Genomic DNA, 13,279 nt, shown 5'->3' on the forward strand with positions numbered 1-13,279 from the left:
CTTATTAGCTTGATTATTATGGTACCTGATAAATAGTTGTATAATACAGTTAAGAACACCAGGCCATCATCAGAGTTGCATAGGCATGTCTTTGTAGAGAAGACTGAAAAGTTTATCACCTTTTCCTGTTGGAATTTTATATTTCTGTAAACTTCAGAACAAGGAGCTCCTAAGAAAATAAGATTACAGAACAACATGAAGTGAAAATAAAAACATGAGGTAAACTAGTCCACTTTTTAAAAAAAAAAAAACCACTTGATCTAATATAGCTACATACTTTTATCCATATATATCATTACATAGTAAATGGTTTATTTTTTTACATTTCTCCCCTTTCTAAGATTGACTTCTACTATTATTGTTTTTGAACTAATAAATGTATGTTCTTGTTGTATCTATTTTAAGTAATGAACAGGAGAGTTAAAATTTGAATTAAGATTTTTTTCAACTTTGTACATTAACTTCTAACTGCAGTATAGATTTATTGCCTTGCATTTGTCAGCCAGTAGACTATTACTTAAATGTTCTATATTCTTTTAGAAATTGTCTTTGTAGTAGTTGTGTAATTTTGCTTTTATTGTCACATTTCATATGATGATATAGATTTATAGATGGATGATGATCTATCACATTGATCACATTTAATGACATTTCTGCAGTGTTTTTGTTGATAGATATGCAGATGCACCATTATTTCACTTTTGAAGAGGTCTGATTTTGTATTTTTTCCTGTGTCTCGGACTAGGAATTCCAAATGTGTTGCCGTCATTTAACCTTAAAAGAGCTGAGGCCTGTGGGTGTACTGACCCATGCAGGGTGGACAGTTGAAAGTTACTTGCCTTGAAATAACCTTCTATGTGCTCTGCAAAATAGCAGTGTATCTGAGCTTTTGTGAGGAGTATTGTGCATATAACAAATCCCACAGACTTAACCTGCAGGTTTGTAAATTCAGTGCCCTGAAATTATCCAAGACTGAAGGTTATATATATACTGGAAGAATTCCTACAAAGATTGCAGATTCTGTGCTCCTAATTGTAGTTGCTTATCTACATATAATACACCGTTATTATATACAGTGGTCACCATTTAAATATGGATGTTTATCATTTTAAATCATTAGCATTGCTTTGGTATGAAAGGTATTCTCTGTATGTTGTTGGAATTTGTGACCCCATTTAGCATGCACATTAAGTGTCAACGTACTGGGTACCGGTTTTAAATGACTTCATTATTAATTGGTGACATAGTGTGAATTGGCATCTGCCTCTGCTCGGATTATGTGTTGTGTTCACTGCTCTTCATAATACTTTGAAGATAAAAGGCTTTATCTACTGTAAATGCAAATACTTTCATTATCTAATCTTCATGATACCTCTGTGAGGGATGTGAGCAGGGCTTCAAATACCTACTTTCCCAGGATGAATAAAATGTTTTCTCTGGTGAATTGGGCTGTGAATCCCTTGCCTGCTTCTGTGGAGAAGAGAAGGACAGAATAGCCCTGTTGCTGCTCCTTTAGGAGGGAAAGGGAGAAAGAAGGAGCAAAGTGGCCCACGCATACTAGTCAATTTTTAGGAGGGGAGAGGATGAAAGAGAGAGACTAGTTGGAGCCTTTACTTTTCAGAGGGTAATCAGGAGAGAGGAGCAGAGGGCCCAGGTGGAGAGGTTTATGATAGGTCAAGGACCTTATGCATGTCCAGCAGTGGGGTGGTTGCAGCACAACAGAGCCCTGCAAAGATGTAGCAGGAACCAAATTGATTTTTATTTGTTTGTTTGTTTTGTTTGGACAGGAGGGGCAGATTTAATTGGGGGCAGCATTGTGATTTATTGATGACATTGAAGATGGGGCAATAATAATTAAATTAGACTGGGTTTTGAGGGGGCAGGTCATGACAGACTAGATCAGTGTTCTGGCAAATGAGTGTCAAAGACGTTCTTCAAACCCAGTAGCAGACATGCCAACCCCGTGAAAAAAACGCAGAAATTGGGCTTGTTTTTGGCTTAATTGGCTTGTGAGTTGCTTGTTGGCTAGTTTTTGGCTTGTAGCTTGTTGCTTCTTTTTTTTAATCCACTCCTGGCAAGCGGGGGCAAGCAGGAGCAAGTGCGGGAGAGAGTCAGGGGTGCACAGCAGGCCCACCACAGTCCCAGACTGCACCCCGAGGAGATCTAGTCATATAGAGTGTTGGGGTTCTTAGGGATTGGCTTGTTTTGGCCTTGTCTTGAAATGGGATTAGCTTGGTTTTTGGCTTGTCGGGGTACTTATTTACCACGTGAAAGTTGGCACCTGTGCCCTGTAGTTGAGTATTCTCTCCTTTTTGAAGATGGAGAAATTGGGAGAGAGATGTTAAAGTTGTTCAAAACCACTGTAGTAGTTGATTTTAAAGCCATGATTAGAACACAGGAGTCTGACTCCAGTCTGATATTCATCCCACCATGCCATGTCCCCATTCAGTATGTAGTATATGCTACCTGGAAGATATTTTTGGATTACTGTTGGTCAGGTGATACCCAGCTGTGTACTTCTCCGTATCCAGAAGGGGCTTTTTGGTGATATAAAAAGCCAAGGTGGAGGTCTCTAGAGCCCCAGTTATTCAAACACATACTTGCTTGCTGGGACTACTCACTATGTGTAGGATTGCACTCTGTGCAAGTCTTTGCAGGATTGGAACCTGAAAGAGTAATGGTGACGAAGGGAAGAGTCTGGGGTCACTGTCTAGGATTTCAGTAACTTTGTGTTTTACTGTTTCAAAATGCGTGTGTGTGTGTGTGTGTGTGATTTCTGTAACTGCTTTGCAATTGGAATTTTATTATAGGTATCACCCTTGAAAATGTTTTTGCTATTCTAATGGGAGATAACCAACTGTATATGAATTCCCAGTGCAGTGCTGTAACTAAGAGCTTGAACATGATCCTTGAATGTGTAATCAGGGGAATATCAAGTAGGAGCTGGAAGCTGGTACTACCTCTGTATATGGCATTTATGAGACTCTTACTAGAATACTGTCTCCAGTTCTGGTGTCCACACTTCAAAAAAGATATTAGAGACCTGGGAAGGGTTCAGAAAAGAGCTACAAGAATGACTCAGGGTCTGGAAAATATCTTTGTAGTGAGAAACTGAAGAAGCTCAGTCTATTCAGTTTATTCAAGAAAAGATTGAGGTGACTTGAGCATGGTCTATAAATACCTACCACTGTAATTTACAGTATTGTTATAGCTGTGTTTGTCTCTCTAATCCTGGGACCATGTTGGGTCAGTGTGGCAAGGTACCTCCTTCGTCTCACTAGACTTAGCACTTCCCCCTCTCGTGATGATGGGCCTGGGGTAATCAGCCCCACTCAGGGCAGGTTTGCCTTCCCCATTCTGTGCTCCTTTGGTGATATTTTCAGGGTAGGCCTCAGGGTTAGCCTAACGGGTGATCCTCCAGCAAACAAAAAGGAAACAGTCTCATAAATACAAAAACCCAGGGGGGCCCCTTTCACTGCCTCCTCGCTGGTGCAGGGTGTCATCCTGCTGGTTGCCTTGGGGTGTCAGTCCTTCCCCTAGCAGGCACTCAGGTTTGGCTGTTTTCCATATGGGAAGGGAGCACAGCTTCTCCTGGAGCAGCTTATTTCCCTGCTGCCATTAGCCTGGAAGGAGCTTGCCTCTCTTTCCCCTTTCTCTCACCAGAGGAGGGGTTTTAAAAGGTTTTAATTCGATTCAGGTGTCCAGTCTGACTTTATCACATCAGGTAATATCTTTTATTGGACCAACTTCTGTTGGTGAAAGAGACAAGCTTTCCAGCGACACAGAAGAAGAGTTCTGTGTGTCTCAAACAGAAGTCAGTCCAATAAAAGATATTACCTCACTCCATCTTGTCTTTATAAATATCTATACAAGGAAGAAATTTCTGATAGAAGAGGGCTCTTTAATCTAGAAGAATAAGGTATGAAAAAGATCCAATGGTTGGAAACTGAAGCTAGACAAATTCAGACTAGAAGTAGGTACAATTTTTAATAGTAAGGAGCCATTAGAATAATTAGGGACCTGATGGATTCTTCATCACCTGAAGTCCTTTCAGTCAAGACCAGATATCTTTTTTTAAAACAAGTTGTTGCTCAAACAACAGTTATGGGATTGATGCAGAAATTACTTGGTTAGAGTCTATCGCCTGTGTTTATGCAAGAGATCAGACTAGATGATCATAATAGTCTCTTCTAGCCTTAAAAACTATTTCTTTGTCTCCTCTCTCAAGATCAACATGATTTTAAATAATTTCAACTACTTAGTGAGGCTATTTCCCTTGAAGTGTAGTTAAATTACCCCTTGCATATCTACTGTTGATTTGTTCTAGGTCTTCTAGCTTGCTTAGAAAGCTTAAGTTCAGTATTTGCATGATATAAGTATAGATCTTTTTTTTTTTTTTTTTTCTGGTGTTCAGCTTATGTCTCATGAACAATGGAATGTTCAAACTCTCCACAATTTCTGATTTTTCCTATCAGTTGGTAGGTTCAGTACATAGAACATGATGATATTGAGTGGTCTTGCTCATTTGTGGATCTTCAGTGAGAATATGTGATCAAGGATTTCCATACAGTTCAGTGAGCTAATCTGAATTTGGTAAAGTCAGAGGATGTTTGTTCCAATTCGTAGTGCCAATACAGAAGCCTTTAAAAATCACATTTTGGGTCAATCAGGAATGTAGAGTCTTATTTTAGTTGTTCCCCCAATCCCCCTCAATTTCTTAGATCTCCAAAAATCCTTGGTTCCCTGAATTCCCATTTATTGCCCACTCCCCAAATCTTTGTGTCAAAAAGCCAGTCTTTTGGACAAATAAGGTTTGGTATAGCACCTTTTAGTGCCACTAATGCCATTCTTGGATCCTCCAAAAAAGTTGCTGGCAAAATAATGAAAGGCACTCTCTCTCCAACAGCTAAGCATACTGTTAGTATGCTACAGCCACCATCAGAGCAAATGATCAATCTAGGATCTTTATATCCATGGGGTAGTACATGTAATGCTGTTGGATTGCTGAGTTAGCCCATTACTCACCTGCTTGCTTAGAAGAGGAAAGGTGGGGGCCTCCATTATATAAAAATAAGCTTTCATGGAGAGAATGTTTCAGAAAACATGCATGTAGGTTTACAGAAAAGGGAGTAGTTCTATTCTTGACTCAAAAACTTTGCCATTCAATATAAATAATTTGTTTACTTTGATAAACTTTGCTCGTAAGAGGCTTACAGTGCTAGCAACTTAAGTGTGTTGGAAATAGGCACTGTATGAATCTTTCCACACCAGTGCATAAAGGTCTTGAACTACAACATGATCTTGCTCTTGCAGCTCTCTGCTAGGAGAGAGTGACAATCATGTTTTTGGAGATTTTGTATTGTGGGCTAATGTCCTTTAAGGATTCTGCCTAAAATTTAAAATAAAAGGAAAAGGAGGCAATATTAGTAAAGTAAGATATATAAAGCAGGGTTGATAGGCTAGGAAAGACTATTTTCCTATCTTTCTATTTATAAACACCTGGTTTCTGCCTGGAGGCTAACTGGTCTTACATTTTCTTTATAGTATATCCCTGAAGAGTTAATAGTTGAAACATTGTTATCAAACCTTTAGCCTTTCAACATAGCTGTTTTAATGAGAACGGAAAAAATCTTCCTTGTACACCAATACATTACTCTTCTCTCTACATCTTTTTTTTTTTTATATTCATTTTGAGTCCTTACTGTTTCCATCACTTGTTTTATTCATGAGATAATGTTTTGAGGTTTCACTTCAAGGTTGAAAAACTGCGAAGTTGCTTGTAAAATTCAAACTTCTAATGAAGAGGGGCTTACTTGATTTATTTGATATGCTTTCTACTGATTTGCCCAGAAGAGGGCTTTGCAGGAAAACAGATCTCATATTTGTTGTGCCTCTTAGACTAACATCTGGCTTCAGATAATCTTTCCATGCTTTAAACTCCATCTTATTTTTATTTTAAAAATAAAAATGGTGTGAAGTAATAATATATCATAAACTGAGAAATTCTGTACCATTAAAGTTCTGGAGCAGATTTTTTTAATTTAATTAAGGAAAGTTCATATTGATCTGGTAAATTTTCAGGCTGTCATTTGTGAATAGTCAATAACTTTTTAACAAATATATATTATAGCACTTTATTTATTTTTTTTCTGCATGATGTTCAATATGTAAAATTAAAAATACAACTTTAACTACAACTTGCAATGCTCTGAGGTTTTTTGTCTTGTGTGATCTGGAAGTGCTTATTGTTCACAATTCTAGTCATAGGTTTCTTCATAAACATGGGAACTACTAACATAGAAATATAAAAGTAGAAGTCGGGAAGGGCACTGGTTCACTAATGCCAGTTTCTTTTTTCCTCCTACCCCAACCTCCAGCTACCATATTTCTCCAGTCTAGGAAAGAAAAATATCAGCATTTTGTATTCAATTAATATCATATATTTTGCATCAGTAGTTGAATACCCAATATAAATGTCATAAGGGGTAGTTTTTGTCTCTTTCATCCCCAAATAGTGACAGAAGAGTTCCCAGGCTACCAGGGCCGTCCCTAGGGAGGTGCAGGGCCCGGGGCATAAGCGCCGAGTTGCTATCTGCTGGGGGTGCTCCACCCAGGCCCAGCCCCCGCTCCACCCGTTCCCCAAGGCCCCACCCTGCATCTTCACGCCTCTGCCCCGCCCAGATCCACCCCCTCCCCTGAGTGCGCTGCGCCCTCACTCCCTCCCCACCTGCACCTTCTAATGCCGCAAAACAGGTGATGGCTGGAGGCGCTGGGAGGGATGGGGAGGACTGATCAGTGGGGCCCGCCAGCAAGCAGGAGGCGCTGGGGCGAGAGAGAGGTTGGTAGGGGGGCTCCTCCTCACTCCCGCCCCGCCTCACCTCACCACCTGCCTCCTCACAAAGCACAGGGCCCCCCAAAGCGTGGGACTCGGGGCAATTGCCCCAATTCGTCATACCCTAGGGATGGCTCTGGAGGCTACCTCTGATCACTGTGACCTCCCCTGAAAATGGGGAAATATGCATCCTCTTGTAGTTGCCCCTGCACTGAATTTTGCTGCTGCAGTTTTGTTCAAACTACCGTACACTTCTAGGACACTCACCAAATTGCACCATATTTCTGAAAACCCAGAGCATCCAAGATTTGGCTGTGGGATTTCAAAAGTACAGTGTAGTTTGGGCCATAAATATCTGTTGTAAAATGTACATCACTGACTCCCCCACCACAGATGGAGGGGAATGGACAACAGAGATAATTTTAAGTCTTCAGTATTGATTTTTTGCCCCAGACACACATCTGGGCATTTCCAATACTGTTATTTTAGGTGAATATTCACACCATCCCTAATCATAAGAGATTGCGTATGTAGATTTATGCTACATCATCCAAACAGATGATCCCTGCTTAGGATGACCAGACAGCAAATGTGAAAAATCAGGACAGGGCGTGGAGGGTAATAGGAGCCCATATAAGAAAAAGACCCAAAAATCGGGACATCTGGTCACCCTATCCCTGCTGAGGTGCGCCAAAGGAAGGCCGGATGTCCAAAGTCCATCCCACTGTGCCATGAAGGAAATTGCTTCCCAGGTCCAAGCAAAAAATCACAACAGTTAAGTATTTTCTATCCAGACTCACTAGCACATTGTCATGGATAGATCTGACAGTTATTTCACATCTAAATTGTACTAAAAACTCTCCTCATCTTCTAACTAGTTCAAGATTAAATAAGTTAGTTTCACATGTGAAATATAAGAATTGATTTACCCTTAAAAATTGGGAGTATCCCAAGATGTATGCTAATTTAATATCAGATTATTTTTAATAATTTATTCAGGTATTCCAGTTTCAAAGCAACGAGCATAGTGTACAACTTTCTGCATTAAAATAAGATTACCTAAATATTAGAGAGCAGAGGTGGGGTTAAAATTGTTTTACATTTAACTCTAATAAAAGTTCAAACTATTTTTCTATAGTTTTTTTTATGATGAACAAACTGGTTTATTTATGCATTTGTCATTGATTTCAAAAGGACATTTAAACAATGAGTAGTTATAAAAAAAGACTACTTGAAGGAAATATATCAGAAGGATTTGGTTTCTGTAAACCAAAGTCAGCTCAGGTACTCAGAACAGCAAACCTCTTGAAAACCCAAGAAAAAGAAAATGTATTTTAATTCATAAGAAATCATATTTAAAAATTCTAAAATCAAATAAATCCTTTTAGGATCTTATGTTATAAACTGAGCTATTTCTAAAATAAATTACAGATGATGCAGTAGTCCTATAAATAGTTTTATCTTTTTGAATTTTCACTATGTAAACTAAATTTTGTATGGATATTTGTACTGCTGTGTAAGCTGTTTTATTTCCATTTAAAAAAAAAAGACTAAAATTCCAAAGCATAAATTGTGCTATTTATGTTCGTTAAATGTAGTTTGAGCCTTATCTCAGGGACATCTTACCTAACTATATATCTAATGTTGTTCAGTAAATGAGGGAGAGTATTGATTGGCATATGCTGCTTAAATCGATCATCCTGACAGCCAGAATTACAGTAATCTGTCAGTATTGATGACTGTCTTTCAAGCTTTGATACCTCTCCCTCGCTTGTCATGTCTTGCCTTACTTGTATTTGAAGTGCATTTTCTTACAACCTCTGGTTTTGTCAGGGTAGGTACTTGATAGTGCTTTTTGTCCCTTGAGTCCAATTTATTGGCTTGATCATGCAATTAGAGTTAAAATGCAACACTGGGGAGCAAGATTAGGTAGTGTTCTGGGTAACAATTGAACCTTAAGGGTAGTACAAGCTTGTTCTCAGACATCATTTATTAGTAACCTGTTGAAAGAATAGAATTTTTTTGCAATGAATAATTCCAAAGCATCACTTTAAATGCCTTGATTTTAACCACTAGAAACCACTGATTGAACCAACATTTGTGATTGGTTTTTAAACTCTTGTCTTGTTGTTTGTCACATAGACGCTTCAAATAACTGCAAAAGCCGTGTTAGGGATATATGTATCAAGTATATGTGTATTTTTGTAAGGACACATAAATACTTTACTTCACTTTCTTCATTGCGTATTTCTCTCTTTAGAACAAAGGATATTAGAACGGTAACAGTAACTCAAATTATCAAAAGCTAAAAATTCTGCCCCTCCCCAAACTCAAAAATGCTGACTTTTTTCACAAGCTTTTGTTTCTTTTCATTAGCTAGATCACTATTAGATTAGTGTAACAATTTTAGCATCAAAAACACAGGTTATCAATAATTGTTTCTGAATTAGTAACACAGCTTTGTTATCAATTCTTCTGTTATCCAGATTCAGGAGACATGTTGGAAAGAGATGAAAGAGCCAAATATAAATGAGGCAAAAGTGACTGTGCTAGCATAATTTTGCCACTCATAAAGCTGTATTATGAAAAACTCTCAAGGTGGGCTACTGGCATCACTGGTCACTTTCTATTACAGGAAAAAAATATTTCGGAGCCACATACTTTCATATAGTTGATGGTATGTTGTACTGTAGATTGTTCTTGTCTCAATTTTTGTATGGATTGACTTTGCCCACCTACGTTAGAAAAATTAATATTTCAATTCATTCCTATATCTACCTATCTACCTGCCTATATCCGATATATATTATTCAACTGCACACACAGAATTCCTTCAATGTATTTACTGTTTTATGTAAGGAGAATTTTTGTTTAAACAGAATTTCTGTCGAGTGCCCTGAAAAGCAGTAAGGTAGTTCTGAATCCTGTTGTTCTCTGGGACCCCCATACAAGTTCTGGAATTATAACTGCATGTATAGGCTTAATAGTGAGGAGTTAGTGCTTGCCTTGGAGAGGTCTCATTTATACCTGTTAGAGTCTCACTCCTGTTTTAAAGTCTGAAATTTAAATATACTGTTATTGAACTCGGTGGAGTAATCAATATTTAATTATACCATTGTAAAATATACTTGAAATGGTTTTATAAAAAAACAAATATGGGATTTTCTCTTGCTGTAAGAGAAGATGATGACTAATTCAATCTTATGAAGTATGATCTCATTATAGCTAGCAGGAAATTAGTTCTTGTTAATACCTGTTTAACCTCATTAATTTAACGTTTTGGATAACAAAAGCCTTCTGTTAAAGTTTAAACATTCTTGCCCCTTTTAAATGTTATAGCTCGTACAAACATCCCTGATACCTCCCAGAAGTTCTCCAATAAAACCGGGGAAGACTAGACTTGATATTCCTGATATTTCTAAGGTTTAAAACAAAACCAATCAGAATTTAAAAAAAAAAAAAGACACCTTCTTTTATACATCATAGAGAAGCAAAACATTGTATAAATATTGTTTTAATCCTTTGCAGGTCATCTTCATCAGCAATAATAAATGTAGACTTCATATACAATTCAAATATGGATTATATATAGAGATATGCCTATTTCATAGAACTGGAAGGGATCCCGAAAGGTCATCAAGTCCAGCCCCCTGCCTTCACTAGCAGGACCAAGTACTGATTTGCCCCAGATCCTTAAGTGGCCCCCTCAAGGATTGAACTCGCATCCCTGGGTTTAGCAGGCCAATGCTCAAACCACTGAGATATCTCCCGCATATGGTAATAATTAGAAAAGTTTTATGCATTTGCAAAAGATGTCTGATTCTATTAATCATGGCTTTTCTTGTTTGTTACAAGCAAAATTAACAGACAGCACTCTTGTAGAAGATGACAGTGGTTTTCAGAAGAGTTGGTTGAGCATATTAGACTCATAGACTTATAGACTTTAAGGTCAGAAGAGACCAGTATGATCATCTAGTCTGACCTCCCGCATGATGCAGGCCACAAAAGCTGACCCACCCCCTTTCCCTTGACTCAGCTGTTGAAGTCCCCAAATCCTGTGATTTAAAGACTTCAAGTTGCAGAGAATCCTCCAGCTAGCTACCCCCGCCCCATGCTGCGGAGGAAGGCAAAAAACCTCCAGGGCCTCTGCCAATCTACCCTGGAGGAAAATTCCTTCCCGACCCCAAATATGGCGATCAGTAGAACCCCGAGCATGCAGGCAAGATTCTCCAGCCAGACCCTCATTGATCATTGATACTATTTACCAGCGATGGCATGCTGTTGATTAATTGACTAAAATCACGTTATCCCATCAAACCATTCCCTCCATAAACTTATCAAGCTTAATCTTAAAGCCAGAGAGGTCTTTCGCCCCCACTGTTTCCCTCGGAAGGCTGTTCCAAAATTTCACCCCTCTGATGGTTAGAATATTGTCAAATCTATTTCTGCATAGATCTACATATGGTCATCAAAACAGTTGGATCACGCTATCCTGCACCAGCTGAGAAATTAAAAATATATATATTACTAAGAAATCTGAAAAAAGGGTAGGATCTACATGCCCACTTGTCTTCTGTGTCTTCCAACTCCCTGGTTTTGCAACTGTTAAGGAAAAAAACCTATATATCTAAACCTGTGTGTGTGTCCATGTCACTGTCTATTTAGAGATAATGAGTACTGTTATATATTACACATCTAAGTGATCAGACCATCCCAAAATGGTACCAGTAAAATCATACACATACCATTATGTATTATGCCACATATTTTACAGAAAAACTTAAGAAGTCATTATAAATATTAAAAATCAGTATTGGAATAATTGGAATTACCATATGAGAGTCAGGAGATCATGAATCCTAACCTTGGCCCTGCTAAAAAAAAAAATTAATACCCAATACATTTTTTAAAATTTTTTTTAGGAATACTTTAAAATATTTTAATTGCTGATTAATTCCATCTGACAAATATGGGTCACAAATTTCTTTTTTTTTTCCTTCTGAATGTTTCTCCTCTCAAACATATAAGAATGCAGGCTATTAAAAATCTTTTAATTTCCATTTGCCAAGCCACAGTTACCATCCATCTGTTCTTGCCAATTGTGAAAAAGGTTCAATTTTCAGCAAAGCCATGCATTTCACAGAAGGTATGTGAAGTGAAATTTCACAGGGGACATGATGGATCCTGATTCTTAGTGATAAACCTTTGGGGCCAGCAGGGTTGGCATATGGTTCAGCATGATATGAAGGCTTGGGTTCCCTGGCTTCACTTCTTTGGCGTGGAGCAGATAAAACCTGGCTCTTGAGTATTGTTTCAGTGGACACCAATCATGGGCAGCAGGAACTGCCCATTTAACTCTCTGTGGGAAGGAAGCCCAGACACTGTTCACAATAGTACTATTGTAGGGTTGCAAACTGCTCTGAACAGCTTGACAGCACAGGGAAGGAGGGGTAAAGGGCTTGCTTTGCTAATTGCTGCTCAAAATAAGGAAGGGGAAAATAGCTGAGAACTGATACTTATTTTCATGTGTTTTTTGCATAAAAGAACTTTTTGTTACAAAAATCAAACAGAAATGGCATAATTACACATCTGCCTTTACATAATTTCATTAATTTCTTGCTTAATACTTGATTATCTAATATCTGTACAAGAGTTTGCCTGTGTAAGGAAAAATATTTTCTTCTCCTGTGATAGGAGAAGCAAAAGCATGAAGAAAATATACTCAATTATAGATGGGACTTAGTAACAAAATTTATCTTGTTAGAAGTTTACTTATCCTGTACCGGTGTTGAATTGCAAACAGTTAATTCATTTATGTGTGTATAAATGTAATATTATTTCTACTGGGCACTTTGGCATATTTTCAGTATTTCCAATTTAGTTCTATGAAGTCCTATCATTTTTAGTGGTGTCTTCACAGGAAGCTTTTTAATACTTTTCTTCTTGTCTCTGTCTGTATATACGTACAATATAATCTTATACATCTGATGGTATGAAAACACTTGAACTCTACATTCATGTTAGAGCCACAGGGTAAAGAGTCAATTTGCTTCCAGTCAGTTATCCTTAGCTAAAAATGTAGTCTCTGCACAGAGTACAAGATTTAAATCAGTGATCCAATCCTACTGTTATCAAGCAAAATCTTTTAAGGATTTTTTTTTTAAAGGAAAAAAAGAAGGGTGAAAATCATTTCACATACATAAGCTTTACACAGATAAAATGCAAGGAGTTTGGGGAGATGAAATTCACCTCTCCATATCTAGAATTAGGGCATCGGGCTGTAGTGCACCCCCCATTATATCTACACAGGCCTCTGGAGTAGAGTAGCAATTGAAATCCCTCTGCACTGCCTGTTCAGTGTAGCGAGTAGAGCAACTGGATGCTTTTAAGCATCAGTCTACTGGCCTGCCCCATCCCTGTCCTCCACAACTGCTTCTGTGGGTCTCA

General features: G+C 38.1%; 1 protein-coding gene across 1 annotated transcript in view; it reads left to right on the forward strand.

Annotated features, from left to right (window-relative positions):
* Nucleotides 1–13,279, forward strand: part of RALGAPA1 (Ral GTPase activating protein catalytic subunit alpha 1) — a gene marked incomplete in the record, with an annotated part of 246,933 nt that overhangs the window by 205,395 nt on the left and 28,259 nt on the right.

The sequence above is a fragment of the Trachemys scripta genome, chromosome 4 (genome assembly GCF_013100865.1).
Source record: "Trachemys scripta elegans isolate TJP31775 chromosome 4, CAS_Tse_1.0, whole genome shotgun sequence".
Classification (NCBI taxonomy): domain Eukaryota; kingdom Metazoa; phylum Chordata; order Testudines; family Emydidae; genus Trachemys; species Trachemys scripta.